Consider the following 26742-nt stretch of genomic DNA (forward strand, 5'->3'; position numbering starts at 1 on the left):
GCATGTAGAGAGAACACTGAAGAAGACATGAGAAGTGCATATATATATATATATATTTCGTATTTGCAAACTATAACTGAACTGAAACTCAAAATCCATGTCTCTGTTGTCATTTTTTTCCAAAAATACTTATATTCAATACTTACGCAGTCTCTATGGAGCTGCTGCATGTGTTGCTGTATTTTACACTATGTTCTCTATTGTTTTTGTCTGCTGTAGAATTGCAGTATGAGATGGGTGGCTATATAAATCAAATAAATAAATACATAAAGGAGAGATTTTTGTTTGGTAACAAAAATGGATATTAGGGAAATATTTTTTTGGGGGGGAGGGAGTATATAATGGGAGACATTTCAAAAATATTTTTGATATAAATGTTACTGTGAACTAAACTAATACAAGAAAGGGATGAACTGATCTTATGCATAGGAAGAGAGGGAAATGAAACTGTCCGATTCCAAAAATGAGAAACTAAAGAAAAAATAAAACTTACAGATTCACCTGTATCCAGAAGCAGGTATGATTTCAGAAGGTTTTCCCACTGCAGGATGTGTAGCAATTGGGCAGAAAAAGACACCGCCCCTGGTGTTTTTGTTCACCGGGGACAAGCTCTTGCAGTTGGAATACTTTAAGTCAAAGTTTCTCAACCTTGGCAATGTTAAGATGTGTGGACTTCAACTCCCAGAATTCTGGGAGTTGAAGTCCACACATCTTAATGTTATCAAGGTTGAGAAACACTGCTTTAAGTGAATCTCCCATTTAAATCCCCAGATATTCCAGTAAAGAATCAGGGCTGAAGAACTTACTTGAAAGCATATGATATCAGTGGTCCCTTCCGCATTTTAGCTCATTCTCGCACATTTTTGTTTTTGCAAAAGCAAGTTAGCTTGCTATACATTTAAATTCAGTCCCAGCTACATTGTGAACCATCATGATGTAGCAGTTAAAGCACTGGATGGACTATGGAGTCCATTCTCAATTACAGAAGCTTTTGGGGTGCTTTTAGGACAGTCACTCTCACTCAAGCCAACGTCCTCACAGGCTTGTTCTTGAGGGAGAAAATGGAGAAGGTCTTGAACTACTGGACAAAAAGCAAGATATACATATAACAAAACAAATAAAACACATTTCAAAGCAATAACACCGAGTCTGTTACAAGAGCAGTATGGGTAGTATACAAATGCAGTTTAGTAGGGGCACTAGAGATGTTATGAAAATCTGTAAAGTTAGCTTCAATAAAAAAAGCTTTGGATCATCAAAAATAAAAAGAGCAAGACTGTATTAATATATTTCAAGAAACACAACTTAGAATCGTGGTTTGTCTAACCAACACACAAGCACGTCTGTATCCGTTTGTTGTATGCTGATATAAGAGCAAATATTAGCACTACACAGAAATGCCTTCTGTCCTGTATAGTAATCTGCTCATTCTTCAGAGAAGCCTAATGAAAGTGTGGTGGTTGCTGTGGTAATTGTTATATTATGTTCCACAGAAAAGTGCCAAGAATATAATTACTTGCAAAGTGACTTCACAGTTCAACTTTAATATACACAGTAGAACTGTGGGATAGTAAAAGGCAAAGAAAACTAGATAAACAAGTCTATTTAGTGGTAGTTTCTTTATTAAATTAAACTTTTAATAGTATCACTGTGTTTACAGTACATTAACTAGTCACAATTTTTAATGCCTGCCATTTGTTCTTTTTTTTTTAAAGAAAAATTCTCAGCCACTAGAGGATAAATTCTTTAAGAATGTTCTCCCAGGTATGTGTAGAATATTAATTAGGACCGTCTATTCCTGTTGGATAATAACAATGTCCAAGAAGTGAATAGAATCTGTGACCTGTGAAAGAACTATTCACATGCTTTAGACTGCCTTGGAACATTATTTAACAAGAGAACATGGAAACTTTTCACAGTCATCCCAAACTTTTCAACTGCATATTTCATGGTTTGCTTGTTGTGTCTGCAAGACACACACAGATTCTCTCCCCTCCTAGCCCCACCCCCAAAGTCTGCACTGTTCTTCTTGGGAAGGAATCTACATTTCTACTCATTGCAACAAACGTTTTAATGCTTTTAGTGATTATTTTTGCTATGATACTTATGGGCATTTGAGTGGACCACTGATAATCCCAGGAAGTGAATGCATTTCATCTTAATCTTAACTGTACCATACAAAATATAAAGACACGATTATTTTTTTAGAAGATCTATTCAAATTTATATAAAATAATTTGATTTAAACATAGTTTGGATTAATAGATTCTTTCACTGGATGTTGGGGAGTTTTTCACACACTCCTCTTCTTGACTTCAAGCTGTATAATTTTTCAGAGGAACAGTACAGAAAAAAAAGTTATTTATGCTGGAATTCTGAAATAATGTTATTTTATTAAGAATATTTCTCAAGGGTATGGGAAGAAAATTTTTCCAATTTGTCTGGGAAATGTCAGTCAGAAACCAGTCATGGATTTCCAAAACATGTACACTAAACCCCATTTGTATCTTGTTCTCTTATACTCATACTAAACTTGGATTAGGGAACATGATTATGCCTCTAGCCTTGTAATCTAATGTCAATCCAGTGTGGATTTTCTGTGGAAAGAGCAAAATCCACATTTTGGTGGTGATCAGCAAAAGAATCTGTTAACACAAGAGATGAGGCAAGAGTGAATTCACCATATCTGGGCTGGAAAATTGCTGGACAACTGAACACTCTGTCAAGGATATTCAGTCTTTACAGACACGGAATCCTATTGTGTCATCTTGCATGATAGTAAGCGGATGCACACACACATTTACACACACGTTTGCATACACACACTCATAAAATCTTGTAATATTTCAGTGAGAGCCCAAGATATCAAGTGAAAATGCAAAGAGATGGGGGTGTTCCTTGAAAGTCTACTAGGGTGATATGGTAGACCTGGAACCCATCTCTATTACATTGCTGATCCTTAGTATACGTTTCCTCTGAGTGTAGTGTACAAAAGATTTATAATATGGAACAAATACATTGTTGAACTGGGAGGTTGGAGATAAATATGTGGAATAGTCAGGCCAGGTCTAGTGGAGATGAGATGAGGAATTAAGAAATATTACCCCTCCCCCAACACACACTCACACACACACACACACAGGTTCTAGTATTATAATCTTTATCAAAATGGGATTTCTGACTTTTTTGTTTGTTTAGTTCAACTTAATCATGATTTCAGAGGATCTGAAATCCATAATTGGATCACATTCAGTGTTGACCAGTATATAGGATAGGGCAGTTTTCTGGGAAAGTAAGTACACTATTAGTAATCTTGCAGAGGAACTTCCAAGTATTCATTGGGTTTCTAGCTTAAAACGTACTATTTTAGAAGAGCACACTATATAGGTTTTCCATTTGAAAATTGACTTTTCTGATGCAGAACATTAATTTTTGAATTTATTTTGAGATACAACATACAAAAATCAGCCTTAGCCTTATTATATAAAGACCATAATAATATTTGAGAATTACAAAATTGATTTCCACCTGTATGAACTTCACTTGAAAACTCATAGGTGGATCACATTATTCCTCATTGCTCTCAGTTGATGTGAAATGCTTCATTGAAATGTGTGGACATACTTGGGGACATGAACTGAGATGACATGAGATCTAGTGTCATGTAATGTTTACAATGTCAAATTAAAGCAAAACTGAAATTTCCATTCAGCTGTAAATTCACTGGATAACCTTGATCCTTCAGACTAACCTACTTGGAAAATTAAAATGGGGCAGCTGGAGACCCGAAAATAAAACATGAAATCTCTGTAGAAAAGGTTTCTGAGCATGGCCGTTTCATGGATGTGAATCTTGTACACACTGAATGATTAAACACATAATTTCTCACACAGAAGTTGCTATTGAGAGAATAACTGACGCTTTCAGAGTTTTCATATTCACATTTTCTCCCCTTTATCTAAGCTATGAAGCCCTTTCATTTCTTTCTTAGAATCACCCTTCTTTATTCTTCTCCCTGTCCCTGTTTTTTCAGTCCCAAGCACCCTTGATTTATAAAAAGAAAAAAAGTTGCACACTCTACATTTCTTCAAAAGAGGAACATATGATAATATTTGTTATACCAGTCTGATTTGTTTTGGGTTGCCTTGAAAACGTAAGGTCAGGGCCATTAGATTGTTTCTGGCAATATTAATTTGGAAAATATTACAAAATTGCTGTGTGTTCATATGAGACAGAAAGATTAAAATTGCTGCTATTAATTCCTACATCTAAGATTTCCACAATATGTTTAAAAGGAAATTTATATCAAACCAAATAACTGATTCCAGGCAAGATCATGTGGTCAGTTCCTTCTCCTCCATGCTTTCCAAAGATGCAACATGCACAGAATGTTTGATATTAAACGAGTTTTGAACAGATGTAGCCTCTAGTTGTCAGCAATAATTCCTCAGCTACAAATGGTGTGATTAAGAAAACAATGCAAACTAAATACAATGGTATCTATTCAGATTCTTCTTCATACGAGGACATCGTTGCTCAAATGCAACTTTAAATACTATCAGGAAACATTACATGGAGAAAAAAACAACCACACAATTTGCGTGATTGAAGCCATAGTGCACATGAGAAATATTATTCTGGAAATAAACCAAGGAATCAAAGAACATTTTACCTTTCAGTCTATGTCAAGATGTTTGCTATGATGTTTCAGGGTGTTTTGTTCTGATGTTACTTTTCACAATGCCTATAAAACTGTAAGGGCATGAAAAGTACACCAGGCCACTAGAGTAGGTCAACAATTAGCAATTTGCAAAATTGATCCAGAGTAGAGCCTGCCACAAGTGAACTGCATGCTGAGTGCTTCTATATGAGATGGTTCATGGAATTTCTCTAAGACATACTTTGGTACACTTGGACTTAATATTTTTTTCTCTCAGATCTGATACCAATTATTGGTGTAGACAGAAACATCAGCCTTCTCCAACTTTGCACACTCTTTATTTATTTTATTTATTTTTATTTTCTATCCCGTTATTTTTATAAATAACTAAAGGTGGTGAACATATCTAATACTCCTTCCTCCTCTTGTTTTCCCCACAACGACTACCCTGTGAGGTGAATTGGGCCGAGAGACAGTGACTGGCCCAAAGTCTCCCAGCCGGCTTTCATGCCTAAGGCAGGACTAGAACTCTCAGTCTCCTGGTTTCTAGCCCATTGCTTTAATTGCTAGACCAAACTGGCTCTCTTGGTACATTTAGAGAGTACTGCATGACCCAGTTATGGTGCATTTTAAGAAGAGGGAAAATTCTTCAGAATTAATTCCAATATTTTTTGGAATTGCTTGAATTTCTATCCCATGACTTTCCTTCATCAGCATTGTTAGGCTGGCTTCTTTGCTGCACCTAGTATTATTTTTAGGGTGAAGATAATTAGTGCACCTGCAAAGCTCTATGTAATTTTGTATTTCCATGTATCTTTCTTGCCCCTATAAAGTATCTCGAGATTTTTAATGGGCATATTTAGTAGAAAAAAGTATTTTTACTGGCTATGGCTTATATAAAATGTTTCACTTTTGTATCTTGTAAAAGCTCATGGTACAATAGATAAACTGTCAAGTAATTAAGAAAAATGATGATATTATACCCCATTGCAAAGAATGATATTTTTGGAAGATGGCTGTTTTCATCTGCCATAGTCAGTCCCTTGGCGGATATAAATAAAAGTGTTATCACCTCATTGCAGATGATGATGTGTTGAATCAATTCTGGTGAAGATAGATGTTTTGGAGCAGCTCAGTAAGAAAGTCATATATTAGAAAGATGGGAGCAGGAATCCAGAAGAAAATTATAATAGATCCATTATCATTTCATATAGTATGAATCCTTTCATACAGCATAGATCTGACTTGTTTTTCCATCAGACATTTAAATACACCATTATATCGCTGTTAACAATATGGTAAAAGAAAAAGCCTATTAAATGCTAAACTTTGTAAGCATACTGTAGCAACATTTCCTTTTTATATTTCTCAATATTTTGCACATGTTTAGCAGGCAGGAGTGGTAATACAATTAACATAAATACATGGATCTTACTGATCATTGTGGCCATCAGATTTCTACCTCTTTCTGAAAGAAATCCTCTTATCCATGAGGGTTTTTTAAAAAAAAAACTATACCATTCTATACTATTCATTCTTAGAGAAAACGTATTTAACTCTAAATCTAATGTACTAGATAAGAGAAGAATGAATACACCAGATTTTAGCCTTTGTATTTAATAGGAAATACTGTCGTCAGACCAAATTCCTATAGGGACAGCAATATCTCTGGCATATTACTCCAGCCAGTCAAAACTGGCAAAACCTCAGATGGGTTGCTTATCCCTTTAGAGGCACAGAAGACTTATTTTATCTCTCTTTATGGATTCCAGGACAGTTGTCCTTCTTCACTAAATGTGCCAACTGATGCATTGCAGCAATGGCCACTAGTCTCAACAAATGACATTAAAACAAATTATAGAATGCCTGAGCTTGGAGAAGAAATTGGGGACTAACTGTATTCTCCCATATTTTTTTTAAGACAAATTTATCCTGGTGGACATCAGTCCCTCCACTTTTTTTTTTGTTTACTTATGTTTATAAACCAGCATTCAGCCACAATGAATGGGGGGACTGTTATTATTATAATATATAAGAAATGTAACAGAGATGACCCTGTTAATTTTAGACACATTAGTCTTCTCAACATCATCAGTAAGATGTGTACTATACATTTAGCGACCACACTGAAGGAATGCATTATCCAAGAGAGATTTTTGGAGAAGGAGCAGGCTAGATTTAAATTGGGTGGATCTATCATAACTCATTGCTTGGTCTTGCAGTGTCTTCTTGAAAAATATGGTCTTACACTAAAAGCCAATTGTTTGCAACTTTTGTGGATTTTAAAGCAGCATTTGATTCTATCTAATGAAATTTATAAAGGTTTCAACAGGGCAGCATCTCAGCTGATAAACACCTTTTGCTTTGTAAGCTACACAAAGGGTCTTATTTGTGAGTGTGATATAATTATGCAAGTCTTCTATCCAAATCTATTTTGATATTCAGGGCTGTCTGCCAATACTGCATATTAGCACCCTCTTTATTTAATATTTACATTAAGTCTCTCATCTAGCATTTACAATCTATAGATATTTTTGTTCTCCAATTTTTTTCCCTTAATGAACCTAAACACATGGACTATTAATGGTCACGGCACAGAACAACTTAAACGTTCAAATATTTTGGGGTTATATTCTATACCAAAAGAAGAAAGGATGCTTATGCTGCTTATGTCTCTAATTTGGCCCAATAAGCTATTTCAACTATATCATTATTTAAATGATAATCATATTTGCCTACAGCACAGTTATTATTTGGGTGACTCTTGGCCCATACTCTAACTTTAGACAGCTTGAAGCTATGCAATCTAGATATCTTTGTTCTATATTCAGCATACAATATATTTCCTATGCAGTCCTGAGGCTAGAATCTGGGCTGATCAGGGGAGAAATAAGAGTCTGAATAATTATATTTTATTATTGGCTCAAACTCATTTATCAGCCCACTGAGCTGCTCTGTTTTGTTTTAAAGGGTACCTTCCAATCTACCTAGAAGAAGTCCCACAGCATAAATTGATTTCATCTGGCCTTTCCCAGACTGCTTTATGTAACCTTGCCTTGTCCCAGGCAAGAAACATGATCACCCAATGATTCCTGGAAAAAGAGTTACAATATAATCTGAACCAATTATCCAGGTGCTGCAAGACACCAAGAATATTTAAGGTGAGAGATATGATTTCTTTATACACTGATACACCAAACATTCTGGTGGTTCATCATTAGGGCATCTTGCAACATCCTCTCCTTTGTGCTATTATAGGCCAGACAACATAATGTTCCTACAGCACATCATCTTTGTCCATGTGGCACTGAAGAGGTTGCATTGATCACACATGCTGTTTTATTCTATAGATTTTATCTGACAGTAGATCTTCTTCCTAGTGTTATTCCTGTGCTATGGCAGGTTCTGCTTGTCGGCATATCCATCTCATTTGACTTGATCCAAGGCATCGTCAGGGGTGATGTTCACACATTCCATGTCTCCTTAATGCAGTCCATCCACCATTTCTTGGGTCTACCATGGGGTCGCCAGCCACCAGGGTCCAGAATCATGGCTGTTCTTGCCACCGAGTCTTCTTTGCTTCGTACAACTTGTCCATACCATCTAAGCCTTCCTTCCCACAGTTTTGTCACGATTGGCGCGACTCCCAGTCATTGTTGGACATTGTCATTCATGGCCTGGTCGAATCGCATTAGTCCAAGGCACCATCAGAGCATTTGCATTTCCATCACGTGCAGGGCCTGCTTGTGCTTTGCTTTCACTGGCCAGCACTCCGATCCATAGAGGGCGACTGGGTGCACTACCATTCTGTAGACCTTTGACTTGAGGCGTAGGGGCATCCGACGATCACACAGGACAGTATTATTTGACAGTAGATCAAATCTTATTTTCCCTCTTTTAGCAGCAATCTCTGGCCAGATGACTACTCTGTTGACTGCTTTGTTGCAGACAAAGTCCTTTGTAACTTATAATGTTGCAAAGTTTTGCTACTTAGCTTCAAGAACAAGGTATAGTAAAAACCTGAATACTTTATACTGTATGCTTATATATTAATTTATTTTTGTTTTGGTCTTTTCTTGTTTCTGTATTTGAATTAAATTGACTTGAATTGACCCTTGCATTACTCTAAGAAAGAAGCAGGAATCTCACTGATTTTCTGTATGTCATCCTTTTGATATTTACATAGCACCAGAACAATTGAGGGAAATTTGCAGCGTTGCACTCAGGAATGAGAAAGGATTTAAACATTTTCTGATCAGGTAGAGTCCTGTCTGAAGATTCTCCCCAGAAAACGATTAAAAATAAGTCACCAACCTTACACAATTAGAGCTTAAGGCTAGTTGCATATTGCTCCTGAGCTGTAGAAGACCTTCCCTCAAAAGATGTACTGTAGTACATAGTCCCAACATTTTGACTTTAGGAAAGAAGTCAATAGATCTTTTGATTTGGACATTGAGAAATTACTACGTTATTTATGAATGTTTAATTGGGTTTTAAATGATATTTAATTTAATTCAAAAATTATATGCCAATGTTATATGTACATGCAGTATGTTATGGCAGGGCAGTCAAATGCCCAATTCCTATCCTTCCATATATACACCCTAGAAACTTCTAATGCCACAAGCCAGAAATAGGTATGTTCTGTGGTTTCCACTGATCTCTTCAGCTCATAGCTGCTGCCTGTAATTATAGACAATGCGACTAGTGTCATTGATATAAATAGTTTCTCAGGGTTTTAGTACCAGAGAACCACCTTTTATGTAGATAAGAGAAGGGATAATGACTAATGAGGCTTAAACATTTAATACAGGCTGTAGGGAGAGGAAGGCAAGGTCTCACCACAATTTCTTCAAGAGATTGCTGCTGGTCATCCTTCTGAGTGGCCATTCAATAAATGATGTATATATCTACAAAAGATGCATCTTTGTAGATATAAGATGCAAAAGATATCTACAATCCAGGTCTTAGGGTGGCTTGTAATAAACCATACTTAATTCCAATAAAAGTACATCATACCATAAGGTTGAACAAAACAATCAAATAATTTATCCCACCATTAGCTCCCAAACACTCTGCAAAACAGCCAGGTCTTAAGGGTCTTCCTAAAGGCCAGGAGGTTGAGAGCATTCCATACCTTGACTGGCAAAGTATTCCATAGCAGGGAGGCAGGAACAGAGAAGGCTTACTGTCAGATCCCCACCCTTGTCATCTCATGCAGGGTGGGGACCCTCAGCAAATTCTCTCTTGCAGTATGCATGGGACCGATTTGATCTTGTAATAAGGGATGGTGCTATAAGTACAAGGCAGCTGAGCTCTGTGAATCTTTCAAAGCCATAAGCCTACTTAGAACTGGACTTGGAAACAAATCAGTAAGCAATGCAGTGACTATAGCATAGTTATTACACCACCAATTAGCAAATGGGCCATCACACTTTGAATCTTTTAAAGCTTGGATAGCAGTTCCACAGTCTGTTGCAGGGAGATTATGTCTCAAAATCTAACTTTGAGATGATGAGGGATTTTCTCAAGGGCTTTTGTCAAGTAGGGCACATGGGCACACTACTAACTTATATTCTAAAAAGTTTTATCCCTGTATTACAGCTCAGCTGGACAACTTCACACCAGTACTCCAGAAAAAGTGATTATATATAGGCATACTAGATTTCTGATTTTCACCTTTTTCTATGTTACGATTGTCTTCTCTGTTGGTTTAAATTTCTGCTGACTGAACTGTTTCATGGCTGATTTAACCTTTCAATCTTGAAGTCCTAGATATCTTGGCTCCTACATATCTGTAGGACTGCTTCTTTCAGATAGAAAGGATGCAGTATGCTTGTTCCAAAAGGGGATGTTGCATTTTCCCATAGCATTTTTCTGTAGTGGCCCCCACTTTCTGGAATCCCCTCCCCACCAGAGTTCAGATTGGTACCAACTCTGACATTTTTGCACAAAGCTGTCAAAACAGAGTTGTTCTGCAGGGCGTTTCCACAATGTTGCTCATTGCTGAAGTGGCACTATAGGATGTTTGTTATGATTACTCTTTTTCCCTCCCCCCACAACTTTTGTTATATTAGAATTTGTTGCTGGTTTCAACTGTATTTTTCTTTTTAATTTTATTCGAGTAAACTGCCTTGAGTTGCAAGATTCAGCAGTACTGAAATGAAGTTATGGATCTTAGTGTAAGCAATATTTGATAGACATGAATTAAAATGGGTAAATTGTGATTTTTACTGAAATCAGTAATACTAATTTGTTTACATAATGCTTTTTTGTGTACATTCCAAATGCTGAACTGAAATGCTGAATTCAGAGTCTTTGAATATACGTAAATGAAATAAATATATAAAACAACTATGAATAAGAATTAACATTTTCTTTTACTTGGTCTCATTTCTCATTTTTGCATCTGTATAATGTTTGATGGGTTTTTAATGTTTTTTTAGCACCCTTTGGATGGAAAATGTGGAGACAATAAATAAAAGCATCTTAAGTTCAAAGTATTCTTGTTTTTATATAAATCCTTCCTATCACCTGCTGTTTGTTGCTCTTTGGTTATGTCATGAATCCCACTGGATTTTAAAAAAAAAATCTAACTGGTCTTCTATAAACTGGCAATGCCTATTCATTTCCCATGTATGGTTTTGTCCCCACAGCTTCTGATGTGAAACAGATTTTAAGTTTCTGGAGAGTAGAGGTCAACATGAAAGCCGCTTTAAAAAAAACAACAACTTCTGACATTCAACTTTCTGATTTGTTAAGTTCTGGTTTTTATTATTCTTCAGAACTACATCATGAATGTAAAATGAAATTATGCATTAAGTTCTACATTTCATTTTGGTGAGAATGTTTCAGTTACACCATTCCATTTGGGTGGTAAGCTTACGCTGACATCTCATGAGATTTGCAGAAGCTATAACCTTTGATGTTCACCATAGCATTTCATAAAAACTCAGTGGAAACACAACCTTTTTCAAGGTTTTCCTCCATTTCTGTTCCACATGCTAAAGAAACATGCATTAAGTGACTACTTCACTTTCATTGCCACGGTATCTGCAAATCTATCCTTTTGTGTTTTATCTATTGATAGCTGAATCAGTTGATTTTATATTATATCAGTTGCATTGTTTTCTTTGTTTGATTTATATTTTAGCTTTTCTCCATGGGCCAAAAGCAACTTATATAGGAATCTTCTCCCCTCCTGCCCTGCCCATCCTTGTGAGATAGGTTGCACTGAGAGCATCAGTCACTGAATGAATTTCTATGGCTGAGGGTGGCTTTGAACCTGCATCTCCCAGCTCCTAATTCAATATTACATTGATTCTATTTTTCTAGTCCTAAACTTGTTCCAAACTACTTTCATATCAAATTGCACTTTCATAAACCTTTCTCATATACATTCTTTGTATTCAGCTTGACTAAAATACATACTTTGTGCAAGTAAATTTCCTTACTATAATGCATATTATACATCGTTTTCATTAAAATATGCATCATATATTTACCAAACACCACATCACAAAATCCTCAGTAATAAGAGAATGTTAAATAATAACTGAACTCTTACTTGCATGAGTTTGTGAAGTTTTAACAAAAAGGAAAGTCAAATGAAATCTTCATCTACCCTTAAATATGGCTTTTGACTGACTCAATCTTTTGATGGAGACATAATAATTGCACACTCTAAATTTATACTATTTGCAAATATTTTACACTGTGCAGAATATCAGTAGTTAACGTCAGAACGTTTTGTCACCGAGATGTAAATACAGTGTGCCAGGTTTTTATTTTTTGCATGCATGTGTGTATCAGTTTGCTCTTCACTTTATTGGAGTTCCAATTGCAAATGTGTGACAGTCTTTCCCATATGTAAATGTTGGTACTACGTAAAGCTGGAGAAGGGTATTTTCTTTTGACAGTGTTTCATAGCAATTCTGAGGAGTGAAGCGTAGCTGCTGTGCTGCTTCACTTCATGCTAACTCTGTGCTCACTAGAAACAGCAGAAGAGGCTTTTGTGCATGTAAAGCACAAGCGCAGAAGCCCTGTCTGGCTACTGGGTGTGCCAAAAGAGGTAGTTGGAAGGGCACAAGGCACAACAAGGGAATAGTATTGCTTTCACACTTTGGTGAGACAAATGCCTCACATGGGCCTGGTAAGTGGTTAATGACCTTAAGAATTAATGATAAGTTGTTAGGAATTCAAGATTTTTGGAAGAGATATCTACTTCTATTCCAGCAAACAACAATTATCCCTAGATAGCAGTTTCCTAAAGGGAAATTTCTACATTCTTATATGATGAATACTTTTCAGCAAAAAAAGAAAAGAAATACTCCCACTCCATCTAACTGAAGAGAACTGGGCATTCTATAATTGTGATGTAGGTGCAATTTGAACATAAATTTATTTGCTGGCTTTCAGAACGACTACAAATTCAGATGCTCCTGCTCAGTTGTCTTCAGAAGCTCATTCTCTATGTGTCGTACCTGGAGAAAGAACCTTCTCTGTAATGCTCCCATCTACAAATACGTTTCCTAAAGAGGTCTTCCTGGCACCCCCATTGCATGCATTAGGTGCCAAATTCAGACATCAATCTCTACCAGCATTTAGTCATCTGTACTTCATACTTTTACTCTTGCTTTTAAAGAATTGTATTGGCTGCATTATTCTTTTTAGGGCTGTGCAGTGTTTCAGTTTCACTTCAATAGAGGTGCTTCAGAACATATGGATGCATGACTGCAGCAATTGATAGTTATGCATTAAAGCAATTGCATTCCTTTCCAGGATCCTTAAAATTTGGTAAATACTGATTAATATGTGACATTATGTCTTTGGGGAATCACTGGAGATCAAATAACTTATTTGTGCATTGAATGCATGCATGAGTGGGTAGTGGAATCATGTATGATTGCTGAGTGTCTGTCAGACAGGGTGTCCTATATGGCCTGTGATCTACATGTCTGCAAAATGTTCTGAACCTGAAATGTTTTCAGCTCTAAAAAAGTCATTTGAAATGTTCTGGGCTTGGCACAGAACCATACCTACGGGTTTTTTTTTTCTTTTTTTCCCATGAGCTTGGACCAAATGAGTATGCTTTATTTCATGTGGTTCTGAAAATTCCATCATAGGAAACAACAGAATTTGTTTGTACCCTCATTTTTCATCCTGGAGTCTCAAAACTAAAAGTGCAGTAATCCCTACTGAGTGTCACCTCCTACCCAGCCTTCAAAAAATATTTATTTTCAGAATAAACCTGTAGCAAATAGGAAGAAAAACAATCATTGGAGCCTGCTAAGTGTTTACTATGAGTATATATATATGAATTAACTTCTTGGGAATTTTTTCTATTGGTGAAAAATTAGGTAGCATTATCTATAGACTACTATCCCACCTACTTTTGTTGGATACATCATCCCAAATCACCAAATTGTTTTCTTCATGGTGCTGATCCCCGGGTGTCCTACTTTCCATCTCTATTGTGCTATTGTTGTGTCCATAAAGGAGTTAGAGCTGGAATAACTAAAGTCCACTTCCTCTCCATGCTATTCCCAGATTATTGTTTCTAGGGGCTTTGGAAAGTTCTATGGTTTTTGATATAGATTGATACATAGATAAAGATAATGTAGATTATTGATACTAAGTCCTTTGTCCTTTTATCTCTTGCTTATTGTTCATCTCTCTCTCCCTCTCCCTATTTTTGCCTAGTTTTTGCCCTATTTCTTTTTCTTTTTTAGTTTGCTGATGGTTAATTTTAAAAAAATCAAATTACATTTTTGCTAAATGAACTGGATGGTGTGTGTGCTTATTGCGATCTGAATATAGGGATTGTCAGGGAGTGTGCTGGGTGCAAACTAAACTGGGAGTGTTACCTACAGTAATTTTCCAACACTTTTATGGCCTTGGGATGAAAAATTAGAGACTTCAAAATATTTGGCATTCTTTTCCATTGGAACACAGCTCACTTGAAATATTCCAACAGAATGAGGCATGCGGCTATTTTGTTACAAGCTCAGAAGAAAACTTTTTTTTCTCTTCATTTTGAGTATACTCTAATATAGCAGCCACAGGCATAACAACAGGGGACATGGGCTGTTTACACAGTCTCTTTAAAATGTGCTTTCAGTGCATGATGATGTTTGTTGTATTCCCCTTATATCAAATCTAGCAGCCTAATGAAATATGTAAAAGTTTTACCAAAGCAGAGGGGACATTTACTGTATGGTCAGAGTGGAGATAAAGGAACATGGCCCTGCTTTCTCCTCAATGCATTCCATAATTGTATACAGAAAATATTTGGAGGTGTGTTCCAATGTATGAAATGCAAATAGACTCAGAAGAAATGCCTATGTTGTCCAAAGGGGCTACATTTGCAAACCATCTGATGTGTGTGTGTGAGTGTGTGTGTATTTATGATTTGCTTATGTAACATCAAGTCAATGTCTTAGTAACTACATAGATAGATTTTCTCCAGGACAATTTGTCCTCCATCCAGTCCTTCAGGTCTTCCAACAATGTCCCCATTGGTGCTATAACTGCATTCATATACTTAGCTGCTGGTCATTCCCCTTCTATTTCTTCCATCTTTTCCAGCATTATAGAGTTCTCCAGAAAGCTACGTCTTTGCATGATGTGTCCAAAGTATGATACTTTGAGCCTGGTCATTTGTGCCTCAAGTGAGATCTCTGGGATGATTTATTTGATGATCCATTTGTCTGTTTTATTGGCTCTTCATGGTGTTCCCAGGAATCTTTTCCAACACCAAACTTCAAAATGTGAATGCTCTTTCTAGCCTGTATCCAAGTTTTGCTTCCATACAGTGTCAGATGGATTCCATACAGTGCCTGCATGATTCTGATCTTTGTAGATTTGGAAGCATCATAGCATTTGCAACTGCTAGTCTGCAATATATTTCTTGGCTGCTGGTTCCTTTACTGTTGATAGTCCATCCTAAAATGCAAAAACTATCCACCACTTCAATATTTTCATTGTCATTTCTAAAGGTGATTGCTATATCTGTTGTCACTAGTTTCTTCTTTATATTTAATTTTAGTCCCATTTTTTTCACTGTGCTCTTTGACTTTCATTACCTAGAGTTTGCCAATTATTTGCATATTCAGCTATCAAAGTAGTGTCATCAGCATAGCACAAGTTATTGATGTTTCTTCCTCCAATTTTAAACTCATGCTCATCTTCTTCCAATAAAGCTTTACTCAATATATATTTGTAATGGTTGCCTATTCTAAAACACCATCAGACTCATGAGCAGGAATTCAAAGAGATCTGATTTGTTAAAGAATAGTATGCAGGATCACAGAGAAAGCTGAGAATGATGAAAGCGTGCCAAATGCAAACTAAAAAACCCTCGGTACAAATGAGATCCCTCCCCTCGTAGAATCTTCCCAGGCTCACAATCCCAGGTGCTACTAACGGTTTCTGATGGTCCGCGGGAAAAGTCCTTGAACAGAGAACATAACCCAAACACATTCCATTGTAATGAACACAGATACAGAGCGTGGTACAAGGTTTCACAGCAGCTCCCTCCCAAACAGAAACGCGCGTCAGCACCATGGCATGTGAAACGTTACGATGTATAAACCACATTGAAACAGTGAACATGACAATATTCAGCATACTATGTAGATTGAATAAACGGGAGGAGTATACTGCCTTGTCTCATTTCTTTGCCAAACTGGAGCCAGTCTGTTTAACCATGTTCTGTCCATACTGTGGCTTCCTGACCTGTGTATAGGGTGTGTGTGTGTGTGTACACACACCCTATACACAGGTCAGGAAGCCAAAGTACACAGTGCTTTTCTTGACTTAAAATACTATCATTCAAGGCTACTTTTCACTTTATTTCAGAAGTGCCAAGAAAAAATATACAGGTAACTCATTCCCTTTCACACATTCCAGTAAACCTGCAAAAAGGAAAATCCTATCTCTCTTTCATGTGAAAAGTTATATGCTTCTTATATGGGTATAGCACATCCATTCTAATGTAGGTGAGATATGTGACTTTATTTTCATAATTTAATGAGAAGTACAGAATATATGGATATACAAGTCACTCTGAATCTTTTGTGAGCACCTCCAGAGAAACTCATGAAGCTGCCTCAGCAGGCATTTTGTTCAGAACTTTATCTGAGAAGTTGTCTTATGTGCCTACTAATTGATCTAGCTAATTGATCCAGCAATTCCCATTGTTTCCTATGTGAAAGTTATTTATTATTATTTTTGTGCCTTCAAGTGAGTCTTGACTCCTGGCTATGCCTGGACAGTCCCTGCAGTTTTCTTGGCAAGAATTTTTTGAGGGGAAGTGGTTTGCCATTGCCTCCTTCTTAGAGGTGAGAGAAAGTGACTGGCCCGAGGTCACCCAACTGGCTTTGTACCTAAGGTGGGACTAGTACTCATGGTCCCCCAGCTTCTAGCCTGATAGCTTAACCACTACACCAAACTGGCTCTTGTGAAAGTTAAGTACAGGCTTAATTCTTCCCAATCAAAATAATTATCATTTAAATGTGCTTAACGAACTGGAGATGGCCCATAATTTTGTGCAAGAAAAAGAAAAAACAATTGTGTGCCAAGTTAACCCATTGGTCCATGACTTTGCATTGACAGGCATTGGTTGTCCAGGTTGTCAGGTCACAGATTCAAGTTAAGATCTTCAGCCTGCAAAGGATAGATTTTCTATTAAAATATGCCTGAAATGACTGGGCAACAGTAGCTGTGTTGGGGGAGTCAGTTGAATGAAAGCAGGGCTTCAAACCCAGTAGAGAAGAGGATTGTATATGCAGCCTTCTTCTCTTCCCGATCTCCATGTGTTCAGCTGGAGGGTCTAAAGAAAGCTTTACTAATATTTGCAGAAACATGAGTACAGCTAACCTTGTGATCTGGGACCACAGTGAGAGACGTGGACTTGCATTTAAGCCACTGCAAGTATCGTTCTCCTTCATGCCTCCAATTACATGCATGGATTTTGAGGGGGGAAGATGCAGGCCTATTCTGTGCCTACTTTGAAGACTTTTGGGCATTCAGTTAAATGCCTGAATGGGACTACTGTTTAGTTCACTGGGATGTATGAAGAGGAGTTGTACTCAAGCAACTCAAGGCAAGATAGTGGAGTTAGCACCATTTTTACTTTACCATTTTACTAAAAATCTGTACTACCTCAGGATCTTTTAGCTCCAGAATGTGGCACAAACTGCATTTTTTCAGTAGGTTTGGTTTTCCCCCCCAGGAAGGTTGTTATGCTGGTGACTTCACAAACAACCTTACTAGTTTTTCTGGCAGCATTATAGAAGTGGTGCACCATTGCCTCCTTCTATTCAGTATTTTTTTTCCCCCCAGTTCCCAGTGCTAGACTCTTGTGGTTGTCTCCCATCTAAGTACTAACTGTGCATGACATTACTGGGCTTTTAAGGTCAGAGTTAGTCAAGTGCTTCTGCCTAACTGGGTAAGAATCTAAGCATATGCTTCTATGAATTGAAACAATTTTTCCTACCCACTCTCCTCTATTTTACTGACCCTACAGCCTCCAAGTACCCTGAAAATTCCCCAAGACTATGGAGCATATTTTAAGGGTATGTGGAGGGCCCACAAGAAGAAAGGACGAATCACATGAATTGAAATCTGCTAATGAATTGCTGGATTCCAACAGTTCAATTTTCAAATGAATGCATACACTAAAAATCTAATATATTTTTTAAAAAATCCATGAGCTTTATTAAACACATATAAAGAGCAAAAATATTGGATCTGATTAAAATCCACTCCTTTGGTATGAAGAGAACATGGTTGACTGACATTAGGAAGGTCTGATATGCTTTTTCAATGATGTGTCAAGCCCATTATAGTCGAATGAACTACTAATGTAACATTATTGACATAATGTGATGCATCTAACCACCTGAATGATGAATCAGGAAGACAAAATTTCAGTCCTGCAAAATGAAAGAGAAAGAAATATGGGTGAAGTGGAGCATCAATCCTTTTTACATAGCCAAATACAAATTTAATTATCAGATGTTTGTAAATGTTCAACCAATTAATCAGCTTGATTGGATGAAAATTCCTGGATGTATAGCTTTAAAGATAACTTACCTTGTGCAGCTGAAAGTTTTGTACTGCAAAATAACCAATAGGCCTTCCTATGAAAGGCCAATAAAATAATAATAAAATAAAATAAAGTAAAATATTTCCTGGCATTGTAAGTGGGGGAAGGTTTAAGAAATTACTCATTGGTGATGGAAGCTTTCTAATGCTTAAAATTCAGTTAAGGATGGCTGTGGTAAAAATTGCAGTATTGACCAATTTGGTTCCTATTTACTCAGAAGTAAATCCCATCAAGTTCCATTAATGCTGACACACAAATAAGTGCACATAAACTTGCAGTCTTATTTTACTGCCATAACTGATGTAGACAGGATGCAATCATCTGGTTAAAAATGTCTTGAGTTCTTTTGGTGAGACCAATCTGAGACCCAATCCATCTGAAGGCCTATGCATTCTGTTGGAGGGTGGCCAAAGCAAGATAGCATTTTTCAGAATGATTATTAACCTACTGACTACTAGGTAACAACAAAAAGTTCATTTTTTTTTGCATCTCTTGGCTGCTGTGTAATGGTCATCTGGATTCATTCAGCTAAGATGCAGCCCCTGGATAAATGTTGTTGAAAAACTGGAGTTCAAGAAATATTTTTTGCTGTCTGTGTGTAGGTGGATATGTCAAAATGCAGAAATGCAGAAGCTAAGGTTTCAGTCTGCTTTGCAATTACAGTAATGGCAATCTCAGAGCCCCTGTTCACTCTCCATCTGTAGCAAGTACAGAAAGAACCCCAGACCTACTGCCCTACAAAGCTGCACAAATGATGCTGGTATTCAAAATCAGGAGAGGTATGTGTACAGTATCCATCCCTCAGGTCCTCTGGGTTTCATTGTCTCTCAGTTGAGGCAGTAACCAATTTTAGGTTGATCAGTCAATCTAACCCTAAAGATGGGGGGAAAAAATCAAAGTCAGTGCCTGCAGAAGTGGCGTCCCAGTATCCTTTATAGCATGGGTTCTCCATTGTTCTAGATCAGTCTGAATCATGTTTCTCCTAGTCTCTACCTTCTCCATCTACAGTAGGCATGTGTGTGTGTGTGTGTGTGTGTGTGTGTGTCTGTGTCTGTGTCTGTGTGTGTATGTATTTGAGTCAGTGTTGGCTCCTGGGGACTGCCTGGACTAGGCCCTGCAGTTTTCTTGGCAAGGTTTTTTGGAAGTGGTTTACCATTGCCTCCTTTTGAGGGCCGAGAAAGAGTGACTGGCCCAAGGTCACCCAGCTGGCTTTATGCCTAAGGTAGGACTAGAACTCAGTCTCCTGGTTTCTAACCTGATGCGTTAGCCACTACACAAAACTGGCTCTCACAGTAGGCATATGATAAAGATATTGAATTATCTGTTTTTTTATATAGCTAAGACTTCCTTTTCATTTGTTCCTCTCACATGAAGATGCATGCAAGCAACATACTATGGACATTGGAAAAGAGATATCTATGAACAGACATAAACTGGGCTTCATAGTTACAGTATCTGCAACTCTTATGTATGCATAGATACGAGCATGTAGTCACCCCTTTTCAGATGACTGGCTAAGAAATGGATATTGAGAACTGTAGGCACAGCCATACAGTTTTGTTAAAGTGCCAGCTACCAATTGTTGAGTTGAAAATTGTGCTGGAATGGAATCTGCTGCCCTGATTCCATTTCCTTTTCTGCCACAGTAATGAAAACGGGCATCCACAGAGGGGAGGGGGGAGGGGTATAAAAATGAAGGTGGTGCCCATGATTGTATGATCAAAGCCTCAGTACTTTTTATATGAGTCATATAAGTGACCCACATAAAAAAGGGGCAGGGCCTCAAAATCAAGCCACCATCTTGGTTTTTTTTAACCCCCTGAGTATACCCCAGTAATAAGGCTATTGATCAGTGTTTTCCTTATTCTTTTAATGTGAGAAAGTTAAGGAAAATAATGGGTGGAATCCCGCGGCTTCATTTTCCCTCTCTCCAAGCATCACCTGCCAAATATTGGAAATATCCATCAGTCATGCTTCCTTATGTGGGTTGGGGCAGGACTCGGTAAGCATAGACAACTGCTTCAAATGCATGCTTAGCTACTTGTCAGGTTGGCCAACTAACTGGTCAAAGGCATGGAGATGCTCTGGGCCCATGACCTATCAGTAGGACTATTTGTGAACATGGATGTAATGATCTTTTCGTAAGAACTCCACAGGCATGGAAGAGGCCCATGGAGTAGAACAGCAGGAGGTGATTGATAACAAAGGAAATTCATCCTTGACTACCATTGCAAGGAATGGTAAAGCAGTCAGTGAGTTCATTTCTGTCTTGTGGCCTGCAGCACCCTGAAGTAGCCTTAGATGGCCATAGACCTAAACGGAGTAGGTAGCATGGTATCCTTTCAAATAATAAAAGCATGCAAAATCCCTGATTGTCAAAAACAGTGGAAAGCCTATAATGCGACCAATGGTGAGAGGACCAGCAAAATATGTCTGGCAGACCGCAGCCTCTTTTCCCATTTATTAAACTGAACTAATAAGGACTATCCCAGTCTTTTTTTAAACAACAACAACAGAGGTCTAGCTAAAACTGTGTTCATAAGCCCTGATAAGCACATTGGAAAGCACTAGTCAGACATTACATGGATAGATGCCTCCATAGAAGCAAGGTGTCTAATCTGTCCTGCAGCCTAAGTCAACATGGCCATGGAAGACTATTCCTAGTAACTGAAAAAAAAATCAGTTGTTAATTCATGAAACATATGCTGGATCAGATCCAGAGCCAAGACTGTGTCAAGAGAAGATGGAAAACATTACTTTAAACCTTGAAGATCTACAAGGCAACTTCATAAGGACATAGCTTTTTTGTTTTTTTTTAAGGCTTAAACCAGGCATGTTTGTGCTGTGATTAAGGATATGTGAGGATGAACCATAAGGAGCAGGCTTAGAAGTGTCCCTCCCACTTCTGGGAGTGAAAAAAAGCATAGGAAAAAGCTTGCTTCTTGTCTACTATAAATGCTATGTGGTGGTACTATATGACTCCTCATTAATAGGATGCTGAAAGAAAATAGTGAGGGAGAATCATGAAGTTCATCTGAAGTGCTTGGGGCTTTCAGTCACTTACCTAGGTGTAAGTCTCAAGGAACTCAATTAATTACATAGGTGTTTGGGAGAGAGGGGGGTAATTGCAAGTGATAAAGTCTGTATTGCAACATTGTGACACAAAGTGTACTTGTGTGTGCCATTGCAATGCAAGTACTAAAGGGCAAAGTTTGTGTCATGATTTAACAGTGCATGTTTTGTCATTTTGGCATCCATCTTGGCCACCTGGCATTCATCAATACTCCAGACTGTCAGGCCTTCATGTCTGACAGAGAATCCACATTCATGCATCTCAGACATGGAATCTATGTCTTTACAAGGGTTCATGTATGTAGGGAAATTACCCCACCCCCTCCCTTTTGTGCTTGAGAGAAAAAGTATCTTTTAAAAAAGAAATGGAGGCAAACAAGAGAAGTAATACTCTCCTCATAAGCTCCTAATTAAAGGTTGGAATCTGCAAAAAGCTGGACAAATTCCAAGAAAGCAAACGGAAGACTTATGCTACTAGAATAGGAACAGGTAAACCAATCTAGCCAAAAGAACTATGTTAGAATTTTAAACTTTATTTTACTGTGTATTGCTATTTAAGCTTTACAGGAGTGACTGATTGAAATTTCATTAATTCAAAGCACACCTTCAAAGCTTGTACAGTTCTAGCTGAAACATGGTACTAATTTTTTTCTTTGAATATTTAATAGATCACATCTTTTTATAATTATCAAATGGGTCTAGAATCCAAAAGAATTATTCTACAAGGCTTTGCGGTTTGAACATCGTCTTACTGCTATGTTATTGAATGCTAGAGTGAGTACTGTGATAAGACTGTTGTACTATTATACTATTAATTATTATAACAGTAGAATTCTGGTGTTGTCATTGTAATTGTGCTGTTTTTACTTTCTTCTACTGTGGATGTTTTATTGTAAGAGTACTGTGGACATTTTAATTGCTGTATGTCACCATGTGTCATAACGAAATTGGTGACATAAAAATTGATAAATAAATAAATCCCTGTTTGGAGTTTATTTTGACTAAATGCATACAGTGTTTCACTGAAAGAAAATACTCTCGGCTTTCATACATTCTCTGAGAAAATAATTGGTACACTTGAAAATACAGTTTTCCTTTATCAAAAACAAACAAATGTTGACTACAGTATAACTTTGCTCCCAGAACTGTCTGCTATTTTGCATATGCATGCTCTTTGGGTTTTTTTGGAACAGTTTTATTTTACCATTTAAAATCTACCCTACCTCTTCCTTTCTGAGGTAGTCTTTTTCAGCTGAACCTCAGTGAAATCAAGGACACATGATACATACAATTTTCTTGAAAACAGAAATGGTTTGATACTGCCTTCTTCTGGGATGCACTAGCCTACAGCCCAGAATCTCCCATTAAAGTATGAATCAGACCTGATCCTTCTTAGCTTCAGAGCCCACCAGGGTAAGTAATGTGCTGCCACCTGCTGAGATTCTTTTTCTTTTCTATGAGGCATATAAGTGATGGAGAAGCGACTGAACAAAAAATGGGGGAGCAGAAGAATCCTCATTTCCAATGCTGTATTTTATTCTAATAGTTTTATTTGTTTCTTATGTAGATCCTCACTCGACTACACAAATCATCTCTGTAATGAGCTTCTTTTGTGAGATTTTCCATCATTTATAGTAGCAAACCATCAGTCCATCCCATACTTATAAAGGATGCTAGTGAAATGCCTGAGTCACAGGAATCAACAATCTTCAGCCAGCAATTGACTGACTGCATCACTCTTGGGGAAGTTATGGCAGCCAGTTTCTAACACACATTTAACACATTTGTTTGATGGTAATTAAGCACATTGTTGGGTATTTAACAATGAATGGATGGATGTAAATGTAGCCAATGTCCATGTATTCAGAATATTATCTTTAAAACCTTGCATTGGCTTCAGAGTCTAGAAGTTCATGGTGACTTGTCATATTTTGGAGCAGCAAACCTGTCTGTTGATAGCTAAGAGTGTAGTATGCAAAGCCTCATGCATTTGTAAGCAGAAATTGCACACATATAGAACAGTTCCATCTTTGACAAGTAGCATGTCTTTTTATCTCAGGAATAGAAAAACGCTTCAGCATTACCATCTTTTACATCCATCACTTGACAACATAGATGACAAATAAACAGAAAATGGCAGGCAGGTGCAACACAATTTCAAATTTAAAAAATGAAACAAGGAGCTATTATGTATTTATTTATGATTCATTTATGATGTATTTAAATATGATTTATTTATTACATAGATTTATCTCCTGCCCTATCAAGACTCTAGGCAATTAGGAATTAAAGAAGCCATTTTCCCCTAGAACACAAAGATTTGATCCTGCTGGAAAATACAAGAGGGCTTTAAAAATAGGCAAGGGGAATAGTCACATAATAATTATGGGGGTGGGGAGGGGAAAAGCCGTCTTTTCTCATCGTTTTGAATGGATTCTCTCCAACACTTTTGCATCTGGCATTAAAAAAGAAAAAACAACAGCAACAACAAATCAGCTTGAAAATGAATACCGTTTTGTCCCCAAATTTTAATCTAGCATCATTTGTTCTTTTCTTTGTATGTCAGCTCTTTTACCTTAGAAAAAAATATATAAATTCTAGATATATTTCCTAACTTCTTTTTTATCAGGTCACTTGATTCTTAGTCTGTCTCTGTAACATTGCAGTGGTTCACCTTTTTTCTAAACATTAATATGCCTTCATATTACTCTACAATATATTGTATTTATAACAACATACACATAGAGACACACATGTATATATGATTACCTCTGCTTAAAGTCAGCACTGCCACTGCTTCATTTATTTGTGGATGCTGCAGAAATCAGCTCTTCCCAAGAACGTTGGCTGTCTCTCAAATGCACTGCAGGAAAAAATCACACTTACTAGCTGCCAGCAGGAGCAGCAGAGAGAGAACACAAGACAAGCAGTCTTCAGTTATTAGAGCAGGGTTTCTCAACCTGGGATGCTTTAAAATGTGTGGACTTCAACTCCCAGAATTCCCCAGCCAGTATAAGCATGGTGTTGCTGGCTGGGGAATTCTGGGAGTTGAAGTCCACACATGTTGAAGAACCCCAGGTTGAGAAACCCTGTATTAGAGACATGTCATGTGCTATAGAGTCCCAAATATTCCTTATTGGAAAAGTGGCAGACTTCAGGATTATCTTCTACTACTTCAGAATCCCAAACATATTCAAATGAAAAGGAATGGCTTGTAACCCAGGATCTTAGAAATTCAGAATTCTATTCTTAAAACTTTCATCCAACAAATGCACCCATGTTACCTATTCCCCCTCCCCAACTATACAGACACATACAAGCATTCTTCATTTCAGAGGTATAATCTGGGGTAGGGAGGACTTTTTCATTTATTTAATGACTGGGAGTCTTGTAAGTTAAGTAACAAAGGAATATACAAGTAGTCACCCAGTTTTAATGAACCAAACTTTATAATATAGTTATTCATCATTTTTCTTTGGAGGAGAGAGACTAAGGATCTAATGTGGGTCCTGTGGAATATGTTTGGGGGCATATAGATTGGGGTACAGAGAAAATGGGCATAGTTAGAACAAAAATTGGGTGCATAATCCTAACCCTGTTTTCCTAAACTTTTCCACTTTTTTTGGTAAGTTTTTTTTTTTCCTCTTTCACCTTGTCCAGACTTAAAGGTGCAAAATTTAATGTCAACTTGTTTACCTCAAACTCCCAAAAACTGAGGAAGTGACTCAGGGCTATACAAGCTTTGGGAAGCTGCTGGTGAATGTCTCTCTGCTTTCAGAACCCTTCAGAAAATTGTTTGTGTGTTCTTCTGGTCTGTAGGCCTTTCTATTATGAGGACATCAAAAATAGTAAAGCGTTGCTGATGGCAAATATAGACTCAGATGTCATTGCAGAACAGATAAAATCTATTTTCTGTCATCTAGAAGGAAAAAATCCTTCTCCTTCCCTAAAATAAGCAGAACTATTCAATAATAATATATACAGTAACTTGACTTTCTATTTTTAAATACACATTCAAAATAAAATTAAAACAGATGCAAATTTTAAGTAATTAGAAAACAAAACAAGCCTAAAATAATAAAAGGTTAGTTAAAAGTATCTAGTATGAGTGGGTGGGGTGTATGGTACTGAACCTTAACAATTTGCCACTGAAACAAAGTGGCATGATCCTGAGGAAGAAATACAGAATGGGACTGGGGTACATAGTGGTTGGGGTGGCTTTCCTGTAACCTAACACAAAGGAAAGGGATTAAGATAGCTCTGATCTGGAAGAAGGTCTAGATATAGAGAACTTGTCAGGCTACCTCATACATCACCCAAACAGAATCCAACGAACCACCTATGTTTTAATGCTATTGGGATGTTTCCAAATCTGATCCCCTCCAGATAAATTACAGGAGGAGTTTTGGACATTTAGCCAAGCTCTAATCTTGAGGAACTCAACTTCAGTAAAAGATGAGCTATATTGTTGAATTATCCTATCATGGCTCAATCATGTGATGAATGTTCTTTCACTCCCACTAGACAATGATATAACCGCCCAGAGTCCCTCTTTTGGGGGAGATGGGTGGTAGCAAAATTTGAATAATAAATGAATAAAATATTCTTCTACAAGGATAAATAATGCTGAAAAAGATGAAAGAAATCTCTTAGATGCAATTCATTCTCAAACATTTTGCTTGCACATCAACTGCCTGATAAGACCTCAATCATAAAAAAAACATGCACACAGCTCTGATAATAGAGAGATTTCTAAAATAACTGCACAGTATATTATTGTGAATCAGGACCCCAGTCCAAACATGTTTCTACTTGAGGATCCAGTAGGTTGTACTGTGGTGATCCTGGCTTGTTGTTAGAATTGATCATGCTGATCAGTTGATCAAGACTATAGCAGTTT

This window comes from Candoia aspera, chromosome 6, assembly GCF_035149785.1.
Source record: "Candoia aspera isolate rCanAsp1 chromosome 6, rCanAsp1.hap2, whole genome shotgun sequence".
NCBI lineage: Eukaryota > Metazoa > Chordata > Lepidosauria > Squamata > Boidae > Candoia > Candoia aspera.